General features: G+C 41.8%; 1 long non-coding RNA gene across 1 annotated transcript in view; it reads left to right on the top strand.

Moving 5' to 3' along the window:
* The first annotated feature begins 13,724 nt into the window (after nucleotides 1-13,724).
* The window catches only part of LOC122468661, a 54,326-nt gene continuing 44,018 nt past the window's right edge, over nucleotides 13,725-24,032 (top strand). The window contains exon 1 of the long non-coding RNA XR_006293301.1: nucleotides 13,725-14,107. This is a non-coding gene — a long non-coding RNA (uncharacterized LOC122468661). The remainder of the gene's footprint in view (nucleotides 14,108-24,032) is intronic.

The following is a 24,032-nucleotide window of genomic DNA, read 5'->3' on the forward strand; positions in this document are numbered from 1 at the left end:
TGCAGAACAAAACATTTTGCTGCTACTCAGCTTCTAATGCTGAGTAAGGGTATGAGAACATGCATAAGTAGCAGTGACACAATTTTATAATCTTTATTTTTTTATCCTACTAATTATAACTAATGATAATTATACATATAAGCATTGTTAGTATTATTCCTAATAGTATTACTAAAACTTTGACAAAAAGACCATTGAAATTTTTTTGTTTAAATGTTTATTTATTTTGAGAGCAAGAGATAGAGAGTGAGTGGGAGAGGGACAGAGAGAGAGAGAGACTGAGAATCCCAATCAGGCTCCACACTGTTAGCACAGAGCACGACGTGGGGCTCAAACTCACAAACTGTGAGGTCATGTACCGAGTCAAAATCAAGAATTGAATGCTTAATTGACTGAGCCATCCAGGCACCTCAAAATATACCAATGCTTTTAGATATTGATGTTAAAAATTAAATAGGGTATTGGAATGCTATTCTCGTATTTATCTAATTTTAATGAACTAGAATTTGTATCTCTAGCCTATCAGTGGGTAATCAGACACATGTAGGCTTTTGGGGTGAATAAATTCATACCAGCTCTTATATGGAATGAAAAGTGTGCCATCACAGAGAAGCAGAGATAATAGGTTAGTCACATAGAGTCAAGAATCAGACTGCCAGGGTTCAAATTCCAGTTCGGACACCTAGTTCTATGACTTTATGGAATTTGCTTAACATTGGTTTCTCCAATTTTTTATTTACAAAAGGGCTTCTCAGAAAGAACTGAGTTGCTCTATGTAAAGCACTTAGAACATAGTGATGTTTGGCTATTAGGAGTTCTTGACTATCATTATTATTTTGGAATGTTAGACATTGTTAGTCTGGCTCTTACAGATGAAGAAGCCAAGACCCAAAGAGGTTGAGCAACTTGTAAGATTATCTAGATGTTCCTCGGAGCCTGGGTAACCTCATCATGGGGGTTGCATGCTCCTACATTCTGTGCTTGGCCCAGTGTGGGGCATTGAGTTGCCACCTTCAGGTATTAGAGGCCCAGACAAGCAGACAGGTGGAGATTACAGTAAGGTAAGTAATGTGCCATGATGCCGAAATGCAGCATCTTTTAGGAGCTCGGAGGAGTTCCAGATTTCTTAGATAATCTCCAAAGGGGGTTCCAAGGGAAATGATCATGCAGCTAAGACCTTAAAGATGCTGTCTTAGTCTATTTGGGCTGCTGTTATAAACTACCGTAGCCTGGGCAGTTTATAAACAACAGAACTTTATTTGTCAACAGTTCTGGAGGCCACAAGTCTGAGATCGGGTGCCAGCATGGTTGAATTCTGGGGGGGGGGGGGCCCTCTTCCAGGTTATAGACTGCTGTCATTTAATTATGTCCTTACATAGTAGAAAGCAGAAGGGGAAGGAAGCTCTGCAGTGAGTCTTTTAAGGGCACTAATCCTGTCAATAAGGGCCTTACCCTTATGATCTCTTTTAATCCTAATTACCTCCTGAAGCCCCACCTCCTAATACCATCACCTGGAGAGGCTGTGTGTATGGGGGGGGGGGGGGGCGGCGGTGGGGGGAGGGGCGGAGGGGGTGTGGTGTGTTGGGGGGAGGTAAGGGTTTTAGCATATGAATTTTAGAGAGATGCATTGAATCCATAACAGATGTAGAAGATTTAGCCATGTAAAAGGAGGTGGGGGAAAAGCATTTGGGTAGTGGGTACAAAGGCCCCAATGTGCACATAGTGTATGTAGAGAAACAAAAAATGTCCAGTCTTGCCAAAGAGTGGCGATCTCTAACTTTCTTTGTAGCAAATGAAAATCTTCCTGTACCGTATGTACCCTGTAATTTCAATACTGGCTGTTTATTAAAACCTCCTATTATATTTGTACTGGGTTTAATAGTGTGCCCCCAAATTCATGTCTACCCAGAATCTTAGAATGTGGACTTACATGTAAACAGAATCTTTTCAGGTGTGATTAATTAAATTAAAATGAGATACTGGAATGGGTGGGGTGTACAAAATTCAGTGACTGGTATCCTTATAAGGAAGCTTTGTGAAGATACAAAGATATAGAGGAGACACAAAAACATGTGACATGGAGGCAGACTGGAATGATGCATTGGTAAACCAAGGATTGTCAAGGATTGTCAGCAACTACCAGAAGCTAGAGGGAGGTATGAAACAGATTCTCCCTCAGTAAGTCCAGGACCCAATATTGCCAATACCTGGATTTCAGACTTTTAGCATCCAGAACCGTGAGGGGGAAAAAATTTCTATTGTTTTAAGCCACCTAGTTTGTAATAATTTGTTGTTGCAGTCCGAGCAAAGAAATATAGCATTCTTGGTATGAATTTGACTTTTCCAGGTGACAAGAAAAAGGCATACATAGATTGTCTTCAGTGATGGAAATGAGTATAGTAGGCCACAGTTTACTCACTCTATTACATGCATGAAAAAATGTGGCTGTTTAATTTTTTACAAAGGATCTGTTCTTTCTCACTAACCCACATGGCATGATGGGTGAGTCGGGAAAAATAATCTCTAACAAACATTGAAATAGCTAAATAATATACTGTAATATTTCCCAGTTCAAATAAGCTCTTTTTGAATATTTAGTCTTTTTAGGACCTTTGCATATCTTTCTCCTCCCCCTGATTCTCCCCACGGCATCTGGGTAAATGGAGGATTCATTTGGCTCTGTGACAGTGAGGGATGTTGGAGCCTTGTGTCTATGCTGGGTTTTTCTGGTTTTTCTTTGCTCAGAGTGCTCTCTTCATCTTGACCTGGGCCTTGTTCTTTGTCAGCCACAAGGAAGCAGGAACACAGCCTCAAGTGTCTGTAGTTACCTTCTTCCTCCACTGCTCTCCTCTTGATTACAGCCTTGCTAGATTTCATGCCATAGTAGACAAGGGAACCCTTTAGAGCTAGAGGAAACAGGCCACTAACCCAGAATTCCTAGGTGCCTTCCATCTTTCTGAATGCTTCTATAGTCAGCACCCTCTGAAGCTTAGGTCCCAAGCTAGGAAAAACCAGGATTCTGGTGTCTATCTCCATTGTTCCCCTTTTCTCCCTGTTTCTGGCATCACTTAACCCCATGTCTCACCCTCCTTTTCTGGGAAGATGTTTATGCCCCATCCCCTTGGCAGACTGGATACAAGATGAAACACTAGCTTACCAATAAGGGAAGAGCTGAAAAACCTCTTCCTTACCCAATGATGCGTAAGAACATGACAATGCCCCAGACATAGCTTTATTATCCACTCAGCCACTGTAGATCCCAAGCCTTGAGGTTGGAGCATGTTCTACCTAAAGGTGGCTCAGCATGAGTGGGGATGTGTCCAGAACTGGAATGATGCACACTTTGTCATTGTTCATCTGGAATTAATATTTACTCAAAGCCTTTAATGGTATCTATTACTTTCCATTAGATATAGGATACCTCTAGAGGGCAGGATGACTCTGAAGCTACCTCAGACAGTTTTGCCTCCCTCTCACCATCTTGTGCTTTCACCCCCTGTACCATGTCCCAGTGTAGTTTTCCAGTTTCATAGTAGGGTGGATTTTCTTCCAACCTACAGTACAGTACAGCTGCAGCACCTTATGCAGTAAAGAATGCATTCAGGTTGCTTTTCTCACAGGTGGTGTGCCCAAGGCAGCACTTAAGGCATTCAGAACTCATTTCCTTCCTAAACTTTGCCTGGTTTCTGATTTGCTATAAACTCATAAACTTCACTGATGTACTGACGTGATGATGAACTCACTTTTGCTCTCTACATTCACGAATGCTGCAGGATGTGTGTTTGTGACTCACTCCTGCTATTTGGAATGGAAACTCGGGTCATAGTAAAGGGCCCCCACTCTCTTAGGTGGTATAGAGTAGTTGGCAAGGGGAGGAGATAAAAATTAGCAGTGGTATTTTTTCTCATGGACTGTTAGATTGTGGAACTAACCAGATCCTTCGTATTCAACTGTTAAGATTCAGCTTCAAATCCTGAGGTTTTCCTCCGATACTCTACAACCATATAGAAATGAGTATGTCTTCTCCTGTAGTTCCAAGGCATATTTAGACAAGGGGTACCTCTATTAGAGGTTTTACCACACTGTATTGTAGAATTCATTTCCCTTCCACTAGAAAAGTTCTTGCTAGGGCAGAGACCAGATCTTGGTTATCTTGGGATCCCAATACCTTGCAGAGGGATTGCTACAGAACTGGGGCTTGGAAAATGGTGATGAATGTATGAAATGTCCCCGAAATAGTACTGATTAAGAGCCTGAACTCCTGCACTTTCCAGAAGACACATAGGGGTAGGGAGTTTTCACACTTATTGATGCACAGGACAGACTAACGGGTAAAGAGATAAAGGTAAGAGCTTCTTTAAAGCCATGTGGCCCTGCTCCTTCCTTCTGGGATGACAGTCTGTTAAGGAGAAAGTGGGGTTGGAGTAAGTGTTAGAAGATCCTAAGTGTTTGGCTACTCCTGTGTCTTGAAGGTTCTAAGATGGCAAGAGCCACTGGAGACCTGAAACTGATGCAGATCAACTCCTTTCTGGTAAATGCCTCTTTTTGTCATAAAGACTTCTTATGATAACAGTCTGTAAAAAAAAAAAAAAAAAAAAAAAAAAAAGTAGAGCCCCAAAATATTTCCTGGGCACTTGTTATATGCAAAGAAGACACTGTGCTTTCTTGATAGCAAGAGAAATATCATTTAGGGGAGTGTTGCTTTCACTGGTGGCAACAGCCAGTGCCAGGATCCATTTTTGGCTGTGGCGCATTTGTCATTTGGAAGTGAACTGTTAGAATGACTTTTATAACTAGGGATACCAGTTGTCTGGCTTGGAGTTAGGCTGTCTGGTTTAGAGCTGGGTCATCGAGTTCTGGAACACATGGTTCAGAATGCATTTGAAAGGGCAAGTTAAACGCAAATCACCTGGTTTGGGTGCGGTGGCTTGGATAACAAACTTTCTGGATCCTACTGTTCTGCTTTGTGTTTGAATGTCAGGACTGAAAGTGCTGTTCAGGAGAGCCCTTGTGGAATAGTTCAAATTGCTGGGAGGAGCTGTTCCCCAGAGGTGACTTTTAGCACCTAGGATTTTAGATATCTTTTTTTTTTTTTTTTAATTTTTGAAATCCTACTTGCTTAATTTTAATGTATTGGTAAGTTTATATTATTTTTAATTTACTTTTAATTTTTGAAATTGTAACAGTAGAGCAGGAAACTGCTCTATTCCTAAATCTACATCCTTATCCAGGGCTTAACTTCTAAAGAAATGTCTGTCTTCTTGCATTTTCTGATTTTCTTTCTGTTCTTTTTGTGAGATAGTTGAGTAATAACTAAAACTCAGTGGTGAGTCTTTTCATCTAGGATGGAAAGTCCCACATAGGAAATGGTACCACTAGCAATGGGTCAGTCGCTTATGTTGGCCAATGTAAGGAAACCTACTTTCTTACACAAAAGGTTAACTAACCAAGAGGAAGTAATTGTTGGGGAGGATGGGGGGAGGAGGAGTTGAGTTACCTTTTCCTGATGAAATTCAGCCCAACACACTATGGGAAGTGCCATAGAGTACATAAAACCATAAGAGGTTGAAAATTCTACTTTGTTTTTAGATACTAAGGACCAAGAAGGTATGTATGATTTCAAGGTTTGGTGAAACTGTTTCTGAATGGAAAGTGAGTAGGTTTCAATTACTGAAGAGAGGAGGGTATGGTGGGCAGGAACATTTTTAATGTCTTCTGTCACTGGGTGAAACTTGCCTGGAACAGTGGTTTTTAAATAATCCTCTGGGCTGGAGGAAGGAAATACTAAAACTGCCACTTATCCTTATTGATTTCATCCTTTAAAACTGTCTATTTCTTGTGCTGCTTTATGGTGTATAGAAAGGATATTCCTGGGGACCACTGTCCCAGAGACAAGAGGAGAAGGCAGATGGTTGTATCAGGATGGAAAGAACTGGAGAGGTGGAATAGCTCAGAATGTGGAGGTCTTCCTTCTTTTCTGATAAAAGAAATGTGGTAGTCATTTGGGAAGATTCTGGAGAAAGCAGGGAGGACATTGACCTTTGTTGACCAATGACTGTACAACAGGCATTGGGTTATGTATTATTTATTGTTGTTAAATCACTGCACATGTAACTTACATATACATGCATTCTTTTATTAATTTATTATTCATTTAGTGAATATCTCATTTAATCCTCACAAATAGCTTGAGAAGCAGATTTTAATTTTTCCAGTTTTACAACCAGGAAGCTAAGGTTGTGTTTTTTTTATTGAAATGTAGTTGACATATAATACTATTAGTTTTGGATGTATAGCATAGTGATTCTCCATTTATTATATTAAATGATTACCACAGTAAGTCAAGTTATCATCTGTTACCATATAATGTGTAGTAACATCTGTTACTACAGATGTGTAGTATCTGTTACTATATAATAGTGTAGTAGCACTATTATTGACTGTATTCTGTCTCTTATAAATAAATCACATTTCTGTGATTTATTTATTACTATATGGAAGAGTGTACTTCTTTTTTTTTTTTTTTTTAATTTTTTTTTCAACGTTTATTTATTTTTGGGACAGAGAGAGACAGAGCATGAACGGGGGAGGGGCAGAGAGAGAAGGAGACACAGAATCGGAAACAGGCTCCAGGCTCTGAGCCATCAGCCCAGAGCCTGACGCGGGGCTCGAACTCCCGGACCGCGAGATCGTGACCTGGCTGAAGTCGGACGCTCAACCGACTGCGCCACCCAGGCGCCCCATGGAAGAGTGTACTTCTTAATCCCCTTTGCTTTTTTGTGCATACTCCCAGCTTATTTTTTGAATTTATGAATCTCTGTTTTGTTTTGCCTGTTCATTTTTGTTTTTTAGATTCCACATATAATTGAAATCATACAGTATTTGTATTTCTCCAACTTATAATAACCTCTAGGTCTATCCATGTTGTTGCAAATGGAAAGATTTCATTCCTTTTTATGGCTGAGTAGTAATCCACTGTGTGCAGGTGTGCACGCACACACACACGTTTATACATTCAACTATTGATGGACACTTAGGTTGCTCAGGCAGCTAAAGTTTAAAGCAATTAAGTAATTTTTACATCATATGATTTATACCCCTGCAATTCTCATGCCTTATGGCATAGGTTTATAATATATACTCCAGGGCTTCTATCAAAGAGATGCTCCTTCAGTATGTTCAAGTTGGTTTCTAGTCCGCTAGTAGCAGTTGGATTGCTCGAGAAAGTATTTACAGAATCAGGGAATGAATACTTGGTTGTAGTTTTATTTTCTTTTTTATTGTATATGTCCAAATCATAATTTTAGGCCAGAGATACTTCTCTGTCATTCAGGTTGACACCAAGCCTTGGTTTGACATTTCAGTTAGCTCAACCTTCCTTTCCTGGCATTAAAAGCAAGCAAGCAAGCAAACAAACCTGAAAGTCTTGGAATGGCTATATTTCAGGGAATTGATTAAATCTTAACTAGTTCATTTCATTGGGATTAGATTGAATTGACACAAAGTGGTTCAATCTACTTCCTGGTGGTCCCATTCTCAGTAGCAGAGACCTGTCGTTCTCCCCTTTGATTGTAGAATCCCCTCATCTTCATGTCTGACTCCTGCTGGCACGTAAGTGTCTCCTGATTAGGAACCACATTTTGTTTATCCTTCTGTGTCCCACAAAGTGCCTAGCAAAGTATCTACACTTGTCGAATGAAAATATTGGATGCCCTGATCCCAGTTGCTATGGGTGGTTTATCTGTTGATGTAAAATGGTGATTTGTTGGCTTTCTTAGCTATCTTGGCAGTAGAGCTAGATGTTTTGACAGACATATGATGCTATTTATTCTGTTAAGAGAAGATAGCATGACTATTTGCATGGCTTCGTATTCTTAAGTATAAAAATTTCCATCTCTTAATTTTGATGAAAGGTGTGCAAAGTTGGAGGACAAGGTAAGAGGGTGAATAAATTAGGAAAAATTTTTCTCTTGAGTGCTCAAATATTTAATCAAAATTCCTTTAACATAATTCATTGGATTGTTAGGACAAATTGAGATGATCATTGAGAAAAATCTTTGGAAACTCTAGATTATAGACAGGGACATTTCTAAAAGGTAAGATTTTAAAGCAAAATAAGGTTTTTAAAAAACAACTTCTGGTGTTTTGACAATGTATGTGCTGTGTAATGAAGATTAAAAATTAAGCTCTAGTCCTCTAATATTATCTAGTGGTAATATATAACATTTACCACTTTAACCATGTTTAAGTGTACAGTTCAGTGATATTAAGTACATTCACAATGCTGTGTAACCATCACCACCATCCATCTCTGGAATTTTTTCATGATCCCAATCTGAAACTCTACCTAGTAAATGTCTTCCCATTTACTCTCCTCCCAGCCCTAGTAACCTCTATTCTTTGCCTATGCTAGGTACCTCCTACAAGTGGAGTTATCACAATATTTTCCTTTTATGTCTGGCTTATTTCACTTAGCATAATGTTTTCAAAGTTTATTTATGTTGCAGCATGAATGAGAATTGGATTCCTTTTTAAGACTGTAGTATTCCATACCATATTTTGTTTATTCCTTTACCCATCGATGGACACTTGGGTTGTTTTCACTTTTGGCTATTGTGGATAATGCTGCTATGAATGTTGGTGTACAAGTATCTGTTTGAGTCTCTGGCTTCTTTTCTTTTGGGTATGTATCTAGGAGTGGAAAACAGATCTTTTAAACTTCATTTCTCCTGACACTTTTGAGATTATCCAGAGCAAGTCTCTCTCCTCTGTTCATGCCCTAAAGAGTGAGCAATTGCTTCTTCATCTTCAGTGTGCTTCAGGCCTCCATGTTTTCCCTTAGGCTCCTCTTCCTCTTCTGAAATTGATACTTCTAGATGTAGCTACAAAGGAGTCTGAAATCTGATGCTAACCACTGTAACAAGCTCTATTCAAATCAGGCCCACCAACTGGCACTACTTTGGGGACTGACAAATTAAGGTGAGCTAAGAAAAATTAAACTGTAAGTTCCATTATACATGGAAATCTAGTAGAAATAAAAAGTGTCATACCGAGAACTATACTTTAGACTTGAGCTTCAGTTCATTTGATAAATTACTATCTGCTGAGCACTGTTGATAGACAACAGGGAATGAGTTCAGAGCTCTGTTATCAAGCAGCTCAAATTCTAGAGGAGGATGCATACATATTTAGGAAGCTACAGAAACTAAACAACAATGCTACTACTATTCATTTGTTTATTCAACATTGCTCAAGCACCTGCTGCACGCTGTTCTAGGCCCTGGGTATACATCAAGTCAAAGACAAAGTCTCTGTTCTTCTACAGCTGACTTTCTGGTTGGGGAAACCGGACAGTAAACAAGGAAATACACAGTATAATAGCTATGTGTTTTTCCTATGGAGAAAAATAAAGCACGATAAGGGATCAAGAGTGACTGGCGTGTGTGTGTGGGTGGTTTTACGTAGGCTGACCAAGGCAGGCCTTTCAGAATTTGTGACTTTGAGCCCAGATGTGAATGAAGTGAGGGAGATAGTCAAGGGGATGTGTAGGTGATAAGGCAGCCTGGCAGGGGAGTAGCAGCATCTGCGATAATGTTAGATTTCAGAGATGGATAAAGAGCTTTGGGACTTAAAAGTTTTTTATTTTATTTTTATTTTGAGAGAGAGAGTGAGAAGGCAGAGAGAGAGCGAGAAGGCAGAGAGAGTGAGAGAGAGCGAGAAGGCAGAGTGAGTGAGAGCGAGCGAGAGGGCCCAGAGAGCGAGTGAGAGCGAGAGGGCAGAGAGAGAGAGAGCGAGAAGGCAGAGCGAGCGAGAGCGAGAGGGCAGAGAGAGAGAGCGAGAAGGCAGAGCGAGAGAGAGCGAGAGGGCAGAGAGAGAGCGAGAGGGCAGAGCGAGAGCAAGAAGGCAGAGCGAGCGAGCGAGAAGGCAGAGAGTGAGAGAAGGCAGAGAGTGAGAGAGAGAGAAGGCAGAGAGCGAGAAGTCAGAGAACAAGAGCAAGCGAGAAGGCAGAGCAAGAGCGAGAAGGCAGAGAGAAGGCAGAGAGAGCGAGAGAGAATGAGAAGGCAGAGATAGAGCGAGCGAGAGTGAGAAGAAAGAGAGAGAGTGAGAGTGAGAAGGCAGAGAGAGAGCGAGAGCGAGAAGGCAGAGGGAGAGCGAGAAGGCAGAGAGAGGGAGAGAGAGAAGGCAGAGAGAGGGAGAGAGAGAAGGCAGATAGAGCGAGCGAGAAGGCAGAGAGCGAGAGAGAAAGAGCGAGAGTGAATCCCAAGCAGGCTCTGCACCATCAGCACAGAACCTGACACAGGGCTCAGACCCACAAACCATGAGAGTGGGATGCTTGACTGAGCCACCCAGGCACCCCAGAGCGTTGGGACTTAAAGTAATGGGACAAATAAATCTGATGTTCTGTGATTTTAGGCACATAATTTTTTGACACCGTAAAATCAGTTTTAAAGCACCCAAAGATTGTTCTGCAAGGGAGTATTTAATGGCAAGGTACTTGTGTTTTAAAATAAATGAATGAATGAACATTTCAAAATGATATGAAATCATTGCTGGGGATCCCCCTGCCTCTGTTCATGCTGTATGCATTATGAGAATCTCTGTGTATGAGATGAGCATGAAGTAGTCATTCTTTGGCCTTACTGTGAGTATGGTAAGTCCTTTTTCTATCCCAACTTTGTTCTCCCATTAGGATTCCTCATTCATTAAGGGTTGTTAATTAGGAAAAAATTTGATCAAATAAATTCTGACTAGTTAGTACATGAAGAACTAGAGAATTTTAAGCCAACTTAGAGCTTTTAGAAGCATTTAACAAGAATATACCAAGGAAGCTAAAGAAAGCTATCCTTAGTCTCGAAATTTCAGGGCACATGAATTTTTTTTTTTTTTTTTTTTTTTTTGCTGGTGTCAGAAACTTGGGCAAATGGAACAAAATCGCAACGCATAGCTCCTTAATGTGGCAGTCTCTTTTTTATAATGCAGGTTTGTGTGCCTGTGTGTATGTTCATATGTGTGAATGATGGGAGGAGGGGAAGGGTGAGAGAAGGGTTGCAAAACTGAAGACTCAGTCCTTATACTCCTCACCTCAAGGTGGTAGACGAGATAGCACATTGCAGAATAAGTGCCAGTGTATGATATCCAACCTAGTCTCTAGCAGTGTCCAAGAGGGAGGGACCAGAGATGCTAGGAAAGTCAGAAAATGCTCTGGGGAGGGCTGTGGAGCATGTGATATGGTCCTTGAAGGACAGGTTTAGAAGTGAGAAGACGAAGGGAAAGGTTTCCCAGGAGGAGAGAGTGGTCTGGGCAGAGATGCCATGGTGGGGATGTGCAGTTGATGTTTAGGTAAAGGAGAGGGGTCCTGATACATTAGGACAGAGGATCTGGTTTGGAGATTGTAGGGTTAAATTTGGAAAGATAAACAGAAAGCCAAGAAGAAAAGGAGAGTTCTGTGCTTTCCTTCTTTTTTAAGTTGCTTTTTGACTCATTAACTTATCAGGTGATAGGGAGGATCATCCCTTGCTCCTTCATTGGTCTGCTGTTAGGGGAACAACCATATATGTTAAGATGCTCCCTGTAAACAAAAACACTGTCTTCTAAGAGCTCCATTTTTATTGGTGGGCATACAAGCTCCTTGTAAAAAAATGTAAGCAGTACTTTTGGGGTACCTGGGTGGCTCATTCAGTTAAGCATTCAAACTCTTGATTTTGGCTCAGGCCATCATCTCACAGTTCATGGGATCGAGCCCCACGTTGGGCTCCATGCTGATAGCACTGAGCCTGCTCAGAGGTCTCTCCCTCTCTCTCTCTGTCCTTCCCCTGCTTGTGTGCACACACACTCTCTCAAGATAAATAAATGAACTTTAAAAGAATTTAAAAAAATGTAAGCAGTACTTTTGTAAGAAACAATGACATAGTTCCACCAGGAGCCACCAGCCCCTCCACCCCCATGCCATTTTTCGGAAGTAACTACCATTAAATATTTCTTCTTGTTTATCCTTCCTGATTTATTAGGTCAACAAATATTCATTGAATTCCTATTATGGGCATAGGGTATACAACAGTGAATGGAAGTCCCTGCTCTCAAGGAGCTTCTATTTTATTGGGAAGAAACAGGCAGTAAACAGCAAGCACGTTTAAAATATTTTAGCCAGTATTTTTATCCCATGCATACTCTTGCAACTTGCTCTTTCCGCTTGACTGTGTCTCTTGGACATCTTTCCATGTCAGTGTAAAGAGGCCTATCTCTTTAACTGGTACTCACTAATATTTATTGAGCATCTGCTGTGCCTCAGGCACTGTCTTGGTCACAGCAATTCCCTACAGTAAGTACTATAATTTTCACCTGACTACAGGTGAGGGACCAAGGCCAAGAGAGGTTTGGGAACTTGCTCAAAGTCACCTGGCTAGTCGCTGGTGGAGGCAGACCTGAGTCCAGACCATCTGATGGTTCACTCCAGTTCTTCTCCCCCTTGATGGCTGCATAGTACTCCATTGTATGGATGTTCCTTCACTTATTTGGCCAGTCCTCTATTTTTAAGCCATTTTTAGTTTTTTCCTATCACAGATAGTGCTATAATGAACATTTTACACACTTGTTTACATGTGTTTATGATCATCTGTAAGTTTAATTCCTAAGAGATGGAAAAATACACATTTCTGTATTTGATAGACACTACTTAGTTTCCCTTTAAAATTATTTTACCAACTTCTCCACCAACATTGTAGGAGAAGGTGCTGATTTCTTTATAGCTTATTCAACAAAGGGAGTTGCCAAGGGTATAGGAGTTGCTAATACAGTAGGTTAAAAAAATGGTATAGAAATTACACTTAAAAACCTTTTTTATTTTTTATTTATTTTTTAAATGTTTGTTTATTTTTGAGACAGTGGTGGGGGAAGGGCAGAGAGACAGGAGGGGTCAGAGGATCCAAAGTAGACTCTGTGCTGTCATCAGAGAGCCCAAGGTGGGGCTTGAACCCACAAACCATGAGATCATGACCTGAGCTGAAGTTGGACGCTCAACTGACTGAGCCACCCAGGTGTCCCAAAACATTTTTTAAAAAGTCTTTCATTTTAAATATCTTGAAGAAATGATTACTTCCTCTTATAGGCTGTTCTTGGTTCTTTTTATCATGCAAGGGAGAAAACCACCACTCTTGTTTCAAGAAATCTGCAGTTTCTTGTGACTAGGGGTGGGAGGAGGGCTTGGCAGGGAACAGTCCTTCCTTTTTCTCTGATCTGGCTCTCTCTGGAGGCCTGAGGGCTCAGTACCAGGATTGGCCAGGAGAGTGGATTGATATGTACAGGGAATCAACTTGCTCTGGTTATAGAGACATTAAAATATATTTGGTTTCAGTGTTTAACTGAAAATCTGATGCAACTTCTAGAGAACCCATAAATGGCTTGAGACACACTTAAGACATAATCCTTTCTTTTAAAAATAGACCAAAATATTTTGTTTTCATCTAATCCCATCTTAAAAACAGGAGCCCCCTTAAAGGGATTCTAAACTAAAAAGTTTGACTCCATTTCGTATGTGCATTTGTTCTTTGGCATCCTCAGGGTTAATTGTTTGCTTTACTCAGAGTTGAAATTGAGGATGTTTGGAAAGAAATGTCTTCATTCTTCGTATTAAATGTTGCTTGAGTGTGCTTAGCTTTCATCCATGTGAGAGTGAAACTCCCCTTGCAATAATTTTTTAAAAAATGCTAATTCCTTCATCTCTGGGAAAAACAGGTAGGAGCTCTAAAGATGTTTGCTAATTTCCTTCACTTGAGGGCTCATACAAGTTTGGTAAGCAGAAGTGATAACTGTGACTTCTTCCCTTGTCCGCTTGCATCCTACTGAACACTGGGTTCCCACAGAGGAAGCCATCCTGCTGAAGTCAGCCTCTAGGGAGCTTCCTTTTGTTTCTTCAAGATTAACCAGTTCTGCCCTGGCAGCAGTAGCAGGCAACTCTGGAAGGAGAGGCTCTTCTGGGCTTTTGGTATTTTTCCAAGGAGTGTTTTTTCTCCCCCAATTCCTCACTGGTAGTGAAGCTGCTTTCCTACAACGCTGCCTTCTTCAGATGAGATGCTGATTCTGATCTGCCATCTAGCAGCTTCCGGTAGCGGTAAGTGGTCAAGGGTGTTTTTCCGGGAGTTGATCTCAGGTTCTCAAGAATGTCCTCTAGAGACCCAGTTTGTTTTCTGTGTAATTGCTAGAGCCTTCAGAATAGCTTTGCTTTTCTCACTGTTCTCATTGCATGGTCATGGAATGGGTACCTGTTTGATCTCCCTGTACCCTCCCTTTTGGGAGAGAGGGTTAGGTCCAGGCTGAGGTGAGTTTGTGGGGAGCATTCAAGGGTTGGTGAAGCCAAGAGGAGAGTTAGCTCAGGGCTGACTAGGGCTTTCTGTTTCTGTTTTCTAGGTTGCTCTTTTGATCTTTTCATCTTCTGGTGTGGTTGAGGTTTAGCAAAAGTCTTCATTTTTCTCTAACTAAAAATACTTTAGAAACTAGTTGGGTGTGAGAAATAGGACGTCTGCTTTATTTCCCTTTTCAAATTTTTATTCAGTTAGCATCACCTATTAAATGGCTAATGGGAGTAGCATCAGTGTCCATTTCTTCTTGGCTTGTGGGTGTTTGTCACTTCCTTTGGGAGTAGTTGGTTTCATTTTTTTCAAGGGGTTTGTCTCTAGTTCACCCATTCAAGGTATTGTTTATTCTATGACCAGTTCATGCTTTAAACATGAACAGTTTACTAAAATACTCTCTGAGGCTGGAGTGGTATGTTTTTAGTGCTGAGATTTGTCTGAACTGAGAAATCGATACTTCTAGCTGTTTGGTTGACAGATGTGAGTTTCTCAGGTCCCTGGTTAATAATTTGCTGTTTTGAAAATAAAGGAAACTGGTGAGAAACAATAATTGGGGGCTGAAGGCTTATTAGAAAGGAAATGAAGAAATATAGGATCATATGTGGAATTAACAACATCTCTCTTCATGAATGGCCACCTTTGTTCAGGTGTTGTTCTGTGCTAGTCTTTGCATTTACTGAAATGTAAATTCAGAGTGATTTTTAAAAACCTACATTTATCTGTCTTGTGCTTTTATATTGTTCCATCATGCATGCATCTTCAAAAATGAGGGATCAAGTAATTTTTGTGCCCCTGGGGGATTTTTTGTGCACAGGAGGATTCTATTTTGTTTTTACATGGTAAATTGGAAATTTCCATTTAGTAGGAAAAGACTTAACTTTTTGTTTCAAAGTAAATTATAATTGTAGCTTTCCTAGAAATAAAACTTCTTAATAGGTGCATTCTAGATGCTTGCATTGCGTGTACAAGAATTAGATGCTGGTATTTGTTTTCAGGATTTCTTACAAAAAGGTGTCAAAGAGGGGCCCTGGGTCGCTCAGTCGATTGAGCGTCCGACTTCAGCTCAGGTCATGATCTCACAGCTCGTGAGTTCGAGCCCCGTGTCAGGCTCTGTGCTGACAGCTCATAGCCTGGAGCCTGCTTCAAATTCTGACTTCCTCTCTGCCCCAACCCACTTGCATCCTGTCTCTGTCTCTCTCAAAAATAAACATTAAAAAAAAAGGTGTCAAAGAAAATAGTAACCTGCAAGTGTTCCACATGCCTATAGACTTACTTGACTTTTTAGCAATATTAAATATTTTTCAAACAGTAATTTCTGATTAAATAGTAAATGCAAATACTAAATATATCTGTCATTGCATTTTTGGAGATTTTTTTCCCCTTTCTTTCCTTTCTCCTTTTCTTTAGTCAGCTCGAGCTTGTCAAGCACCTGCACTATGTCAGGCTCTGTGCTGGATGCCCAGAGAAGATGCCACAGTAGGAAAGGCTGAGCATTTTATTTTGATATATCCTTCTCTGACTCTTCTTTTCAAGTTGAGTGTTCCCTAGGACCTGTCCTTGTCTTTGTATTGACTCATCCTCATCCTCTGTCCTCTCCTCACTTCTTTTTATTCTTGTTCTGAGTGAGATCATTCATTTCCCATGACTTCAATGCTTTCATGTATGTTGATGATTCCATGTCTACAAATCTGTCTTTTGTCTTTAGTGCTGAGGATGTTTTCAAAGATAAAGAGGAATTTCAAGCCTAATGTGTTCAAACTGAATGTATTATTCTCCCATCCCAATTCCTGCTCCTTTGTTTTCTCTTCCTTCTCTTTTCCCTGCTGTACTAATGGCACCTCTGTCCCCTCATTGTCCTGAGCCAAAAACCCTAGAAGTCATCTGAGGTTCTTCTTTGTCCTGTATGCCAACATAGGGGCCATTTATAAACTCTGTCAGTTCAACTGCAGAAACATTTCTAGAATCTGGCTCCACTTGCCTATTGTTACTGCTTCTCCACCTCTCTCCATGCCAGGCCATGCTGTGAGCATAACCTTCATAAAAGTGCCAACAGCATGCACTTGCATAGGGAGAACCAAGAGAGTAATGACAGTGGACAATGGAGCCCGGATTATAACCATATCATTCTCTAAAAATCTCTTCTTCCTCCCCATTACCTGCAGGATTAACCATGGGTCTTGAACATAGCCCTGTTCTGTGTCACCTGACCTATCAAATGGGGATGACGATAGTCCCCACCTATACAGTTTTGGTGAGGATAAAATGAGATGATACATGGCAAATACTTAGCACAAGATCAAGTACCCAGTGAATAGTAATGATTATGGCAATGATGAAGGTGATCACTTCTTTCAGAATCCATCTCTAATCTACCTTTCCAGCTCCATCACCCTAAAATCTCATTGCCATGACTGTCACTACTTCCCCAACCTTCTCTTCCCTTTCACAGTACTGGATCTTTTCACATGCTATTCCTTTGGCCTCTTTACCTCATTTTGCTGAGCAAACTCTTTCCTTTTCAAAAAGATTCAACTCAGAATTACTCTCTGTGAGGTCTTAGCTGACTGCACAAAACAGGCTTGGTGGCTCCCTTTCCTCTGCCTCCATGGTGCTCAGTCCTTCCTTCCATCACAGCCCAGAACTTGCCATTCTAATGGTCTGTGTATCTGTTTTCATCTTCCCCAGACTACAGGCTTTGGAAGGGATAGAGGTAGGAACTAATGATCCTTACCTCCATCTACTGAGCCCCGGTTTGACATAGAATAGGCACCCATAAGTGTTTGGTGATTGAATACCCATAGGGATGACTCTCAAATTTGATAGGAGGTTTTCTACTTGTGGAGAGTTAAACATACAGTTAAGAAAAAAAAAAAGCTTTCCCTCTCTTGAGTACTAACTTTGTAGCAGGAGGCACTGTACTAAATTCTTTACGGGCATGCCTAGTGATCCAGTGAGTTACTCTAACTGTCCCTGTTTACAGATGAGAACACCAGGCTTAGAAGAGAGGGAACTTGCTGGAGGCTTTGAAGGTGGCAGGACCAGGCTTTGGCTGTCTGACTTGCAAACTGGTGGAAGGAAAGGGAAGTGAGAGGGGAAGGAAGATGACTAAGCCAAAGCAGGCATGTTTGTTAGAGAAAGGCAGCATGAGAAGGGCAGAAATGCACTAGAGAAGGCAGCAAGAGCGGGCTAGGAAAGGAGAAAGGAAAGTGAAAAAGAAACAAGGAGAGCAAGGGAAAAAATGAACAGGGGATAAACAAGAGGAGGAAGGGAAGCAGGATTCCCACTGCTTCAGAATTTTGTGGTCAGGGAACAGCTGCATGCCTAATGGAACATAAACAGACTGCAGTGTTGACATGACAACTCACAACAAAATCTAATCTACATTATACAAGAAATAGAATAATTTATTGTTAGGCCATGGTAATTAGATGTAATTGCTAAGCAGTTTAGAAATTTGGCTGTACAGCCATCACTTACACACACACACACACACACACACACACACACACACAGGCATGCACACACACTCACTGGCTTAAATTGTGTTCACTTTTGTCCAGTGTGGACACTTGGCAAGTGACTGTGGCTCTTGGCAGCTGTCACTGACACTAAATATGATCAAAACATTATCTACACCTCCCACCCACTATCACACTCAAAGCTGTACCCATGTAGGAAAGAAGCACAGTCTTACTCCTTATCCTTTGCTGATGTCCTCTCCCAAGGCTGGGATTTCCCTGTTGCACCAGGATTTCCCTTTCCTGAGTCTTCTCCCTGTGCTTCTGCCTCACCTCCCTTATCCCTCGGGGGCCTGGTCCCAGGAGATATTCTTGGGCTGGTAGGCAGGGTTGCCAGCAGATATGACCCCAAGGTCACCTTGTCCAGGGGTGGGAGAATTCACTGAGGCTTTACTTTTTTGCCTTTGGGGACCTGGAGGCAGAGAAAGGAAAGGGAAAAGGGTAGGACCAGAGAAGATGGAGGGCAGCAGGAGGAGGGAAAGGGCTAGTGCCCTAATTCTGCCCTCCTAGCTTCCCATCCTCAGATGCCACTATTGTTCAGGCAAGAGGGCTTTTCAAGGTTTTCCTGTGCCCACCCTGGTGCTGGCCACCCTGGTGCTGGTCAGTCCCCCTCCCTTCCACTCTTGGTTGGGTTAGTCCTCAGAGACCAGGTGAATTGGGTTGGGAAATAAGTGACTGAGTGAAAAACCTGAAGGAAAGTTAGGGAAACAGGAAAGGGAAGCTGGGAGACTGAAAGAGGGAAAAAGGGAGGTAGTAGTAGAAGAACAGACAAATGGGAGGAGGGGAGGGAACATGTTTTATGGAGTGAACCATATATGCATATATATTTAACCTCACAACAGCTCTAGGAGGAAGGCATTATTGTCTCTATTTTACAGATTCAAAGGTTTAGTCTTAGGAAGGGTAAGTGACTTGGTCAAAGTAACACTAGATACAAAGTAGCTGAGCTGGGATTGGAATCCTATTATCCTAAAAGTCTCTTCCATATAGTACAGTGTTTCCAAAGAAGACGAGAAAGCGGAGTTGGGGAGGGCAGAAGGAAAGCTCACCAGAAGAGAATGGAGAATAGAGGGAGAAGAGGACAGGAGGTCCTCACAAGGGGTGAGGTCTGGGATTGGGCTTGTTGAAGCTGTATGGGTCCTTTCTCCCTTGGCTCCGTGTCCTGAGAACTGGAGAGAACCCACTGTGCTCAAAGGAGGTAGAGGATTCCCCTGGGAGGCATTCTGGTTCCTCTCAAGACCCTGAGATGAAGACAGGCAGGGATGGGCTCATCTGCGCAGTGCTCTGGGTAAGGAAGGAGAAGCTGCCAGGAATCTGCCCCATCTTGTTCTCCTGGTTTCCAGTGCTCCTGTCTTTTCCTCAACTGCCTTGGCTCCTTTCTTTTCCCTTTATTTTTCTATCTCCTCCAATTCCTTTGCATTTCTGTCATTCTACCTTGTATTCTCTTTTCTTTCTTTCTTTCTTTCTTTCTTTCTTTCTTTCTTTCTTTCTTTCTTTCTTTCTCTTGAAAGAGAGGGGGAGAGAGAGAAAGAACAAGTGGGGGAAGGGCAGAGAGAGAGGGAGAGAGAGAATCTTAAGCAGGCTTTGTGCTGTCAGCACAGAGCCTGATGGTGGGCTCCATCTCTCATGACCTGAGCCAAAGTTGGATGTTTAACCGACTGAGCCACCCAGGTACCCCTCTATCTCGAGTTTTCAATCTTTCTCTTCCCACTGTTTTCCCTCCCCTCAGTTTATTCACAGGGCTGTTCCCTCCCACCACAAACACATCTTTTCCTTAAAGATTTCTTATCCATTCACACTTATCTGCTTTGTTTTATTGTAGAATGTCCTGAAGGAAGTTAGACTCACTGTGCTCATTTAATCCTAATGTTTATGTAGATACTTTGACAGAGAAAGTTCAGAGGGTGCCTTCAAGATAACTAATATCTAATGAGCCTTTTCATCATGTGCCCCCATTCCCAACAGTCCAACCAGTAGGTTCTGAGGCTTACAGAGTATATTTGCCCTGCATTCTGTAATGAGTTAGTGGAAAAAGCAGGGATCCAAGGTTAGCCTGTTTGACTCCAAAGGACAAGCTTCCAACCACCACATCCTGCTGCCCCTTAAGCAGGTCAGTGGTCTGGCTATTCCCTTGGAGGCCTCTTGATGAGTTTATTGCATTCAGAATGGGTTGTTTGTCCTGTAGGTTTTTGACCACAGTTGAACAGCATACCAAAACCAGATTTATCTTTCTGAGTTACACTAATACTAGCTCAGGAGACTGGTAATATAAAATAAGAATGACAATTGAGAACGTGTAGTATAACTGTCAGGAGGACCAGAATGTTCATTTCAGCATGCATAACTAGTGTACTCTTTCCCTGTAGGCAGACTTCTGTGGGAAAGCAAGTTATTATCAGCAGGTGGCTTGGTGATCATGGAATTGGAGCATAGGGAATTAACTGTAATAACTTGATTGTTGAATGACCTCATATCATTAAAGGGAATCTCCATTTGAATCCTTTGTTTAAAATGTTGAGTCACCTGCACTCAAGTGTACCCATTTTCACTATAAGTAGAGACCTTGTGGAATCATATTATGGACAGGATGCTCTCCTTTGCATACAGCTGTTGAAGTAGCATTCCTAACTTGGATGTCTTGTTATTGCCCTCAGTCTCAAGGTGTTTGAAACCAACTCTTTATTTTCCCTGAACAAACTAGAGTCATCTTTGGACTTTGTTATTTTTCCATTAGAAGAGTTATTTTCTGTAACCAAGATTCAAAACCTGAACTGGAAATGTAAAAAAAAAAATCCTTTATGCAAGTATAACTTTCAATGTTTTCAAAAAGAAGAGTAGTCATTGCCTTTTAAAATGAATTAATATACATAAAAACCCTTAGCTATTACTTAGCTGTTAGCTACTCCTTCCTCTGTCTTCCTCTTTTCCCATCTCTCTTTTTTGTAACCCCCTCCCCCCATCACTGTCACACAAGGAAACCACCATTTTAATTACTTGCATAAGATGAAACCAAGAATTAAATAAGACCTACCAGCAGCTTTCCTTTTTCCATTTCCTCTATTTTGGGGTGACATCAAAAGCAAGGAATGTATGCATATAAATGAATACTATTTGCTTCAGTACTTGGAAATGGTTGAATTTCAGAATCCTGAGTTCCTACTTCTAGAGCTAGATTTCACGTTAGCAAACCTTTTCTCCCACCTGATTGGTTTATTTCCTTAGACCTTAATTGCTCCAAAAGTTCAACAAAAGATGACTTTCTTTCCTCTGATATCTTTTAGAACTGGAGTGTCAGCTGGGTATTTTGGTGAGTTGATAAATGTCCAAGAATGACAGCACTAAATTTCACTTCCTGAAAGTTAAACTAGCATCTGGTGTATTAGTGTGAATCCTCCATTAAGTGTGCCTGGAATTGGTGCTGTTAGAAGGAAAATATTGGATTGGAGGCAATATGGGCCTGAAGGTCAGTTCTTAACTTTTCATTAAAACTTTATGTCTTAGGGAGTGAGAACACTTGAAGAAGGTCATTAATAAGAAATAACTTTCACAAATTGTATGGAAATATTAATTCATACAATAGTGATCATATTATCATTGTGGATGAATTATTCAGTAGAGAATATTTTCTATGAGAGCCAAAACAGCTAAAATTTACAAAATAAATTTATTCAGTACCTTTAAAATAAAAGGTTTTGAAGACATTTTGGAAGGTGATATTAGAGAAATTAGAAATGAAGTAGCTGCCATTTGCAACTATGTGGATAGAACTAGAGGGTATTAGGTTGCGGCAAGATGGCGGCTTAGGAGGATGCTAGGCTCACCGCACGTCCTGCTGATCACTTAGATTCCATCTACACCTGCCTAAATAACCCAGAAAACCGCCAGAGGATTAGCAGAACAGAGTCGCCGGAGCCAAACGCAGACGAGAGGCCCACGGAAGAGGGTAGGAAGGGCGGCGAGGCGATGCGCGCTCCACGGACTGGCGGGAGGGAGCCGGGGCGGAGGGGCGGCTCGCCGGCCAAGCAGAGCCCCCGAGTCGGGCTTGCAAAAGCGGAGGGGCCGGGCGGACTGTGTTCCGACAGCAAGCGCGACTTAGCGTCTGGGAGGTCAGAAATTAACAGCTCTGCTCGGAAAGCGGGAAGGCTGGAGGACAAAGGGAGGGAGAGCTGCTGAGCCCCCTGACAACAGAGCTCAGTTTGGTGGGGAACAAAGGCGCTCGCCAGCGCCATTTCCCCCGCCCATCCCCCAGCCGAAATCCCAAAGGGAACCGGTTCCTGCCAGGGAACTTGCTCGCTCCGCGCAAACACCCAACTCTGCGCTTCTGCGGAGCCAAACCTCCGGCAGCGGAGCTGACTCCCTCCCGCTGCCACAGGGCCCCTCCTGAAGTGGATCACCTAAGGAGAAGCGATCTAAGCCTGCCCCTCCTGCCCCCGAGCACCTTGCCTACCCACCCCAGCTAATACGCCAGATCCCCAGCATCACAAGCCTGGCAGGGTGCAAGTAGCCCAGACGAGCCACACCACCCCACAGTGAATCCCGCCCCTAGGAGAGGGGAAGAGAAGGCACACACCAGTCTGACTGTGGCCCCAGCGGTGGGCTGGGGGCAGACATCAGGTCTGACTGCGGCCCCGCCCACCAACTCCAGCTATACACCACAGCACAGGGGAAGTGCCCTGCAGGTCCTCACCACGCCAGGGACTATCCAAAATGACCAAGCGGAAGAACTCCCCTCAGAAGAATCTCCAGGAAATAACAACAGCTAATGAGCTGATCAAAAAGGATTTAAATAATATAACAGAAAGTGAATTTAGAATAATAGTCATAAAATTAATCGCTGGGCTTGAAAACAGTATACAGGACAGCAGAGAATCTCTTGCTACAGAGATCAAGGGACTAAGGAACAGTCACGAGGAGCTGAAAAACGCTTTAAACGAAATGCATAACAAAATGGAAACCACCACAGCTCGGCTTGAAGAGGCAGAGGAGAGAATAGGTGAACTAGAAGATAAAGTTATGGAAAAAGAGGAAGCTGAGAAAAAGAGAGATAAAAAAATCCAGGAGTATGAGGGGAAAATTAGAGAATTAAGTGATACACTAAAAAGAAATAATATACGCATAATTGGTATCCCAGAGGAGGAAGAGAGAGGGAAAGGTGCTGAAGGGGTACTTGAAGAAATCATAGCTGAGAACTTCCCTGAACTGGGGAAGGAAAAAGGCATTGAAATCCAAGAGGCACAGAGAACTCCCTTCAGACGTAACTTGAATCGATCTTCTGCACGACATATCATAGTGAAACTGGCAAAATACAAGGATAAAGAGAAAATTCTGAAAGCAGCAAGGGGTAAACGTGCCCTCACATATAAAGGGAGACCTATAAGACTCGTGACTGATCTCTCTTTTGAAACTTGGCAGGCCAGAAAGAATTGGCACGAGATTTTCAGGGTGCTAGACAGAAAAAATATGCAGCCAAGAATCCTTTATCCAGCAAGTCTGTCATTTAGAATAGAAGGAGAGATAAAGGTCTTCCCAAACAAACAAAAACTGAAGGAATTTGTCACCACTAAACCAGCCCTACAAGAGATCCTAAGGGGGACCCTGTGAGACAAAGTCCCAGAGACATCACTATAAGCATAAAACATACAGACATCACAATGACTCTAAACCCGTATCTTTCTATAATAACACTGAATGTAAATGGATTAAATGCGCCAACCAAAAGACATAGGGTATCAGAATGGATAAAAAAACAAGACCCATCTATTTGCTGTCTACAAGAGACTCATTTTAGACCTGAGGACACCTTTAGATTGAGAGTGAGGGGATGGAGAACTATTTATCATGCGACTGGAAGCCAAAAGAAAGCTGGAGTAGCCATACTTATATCAGACAAACTAGACTTTAAATTAAAGGCTGTAACAAGAGATGAAGAAGGACATTATATAATAGTTACAGGGTCTATCCATCAGGAAGAGCTAACAATTATCAATGTCTATGCACCGAATACCGGAGCCCCCAAATATATAAAACAATTACTCATAAACATAAGCAACCTTATTGATAAGAATGTGGTAATTGCAGGGGACTTTAATACACCACTTACAGAAATGGATAGATCATCTAGACACACGGTCAATAAAGAAACAAGGGCCCTGAATGAGACATTGGA

The sequence above is a fragment of the Prionailurus bengalensis genome, chromosome B3 (genome assembly GCF_016509475.1).
Source record: "Prionailurus bengalensis isolate Pbe53 chromosome B3, Fcat_Pben_1.1_paternal_pri, whole genome shotgun sequence".
Taxonomy (NCBI): domain Eukaryota; kingdom Metazoa; phylum Chordata; class Mammalia; order Carnivora; family Felidae; genus Prionailurus; species Prionailurus bengalensis.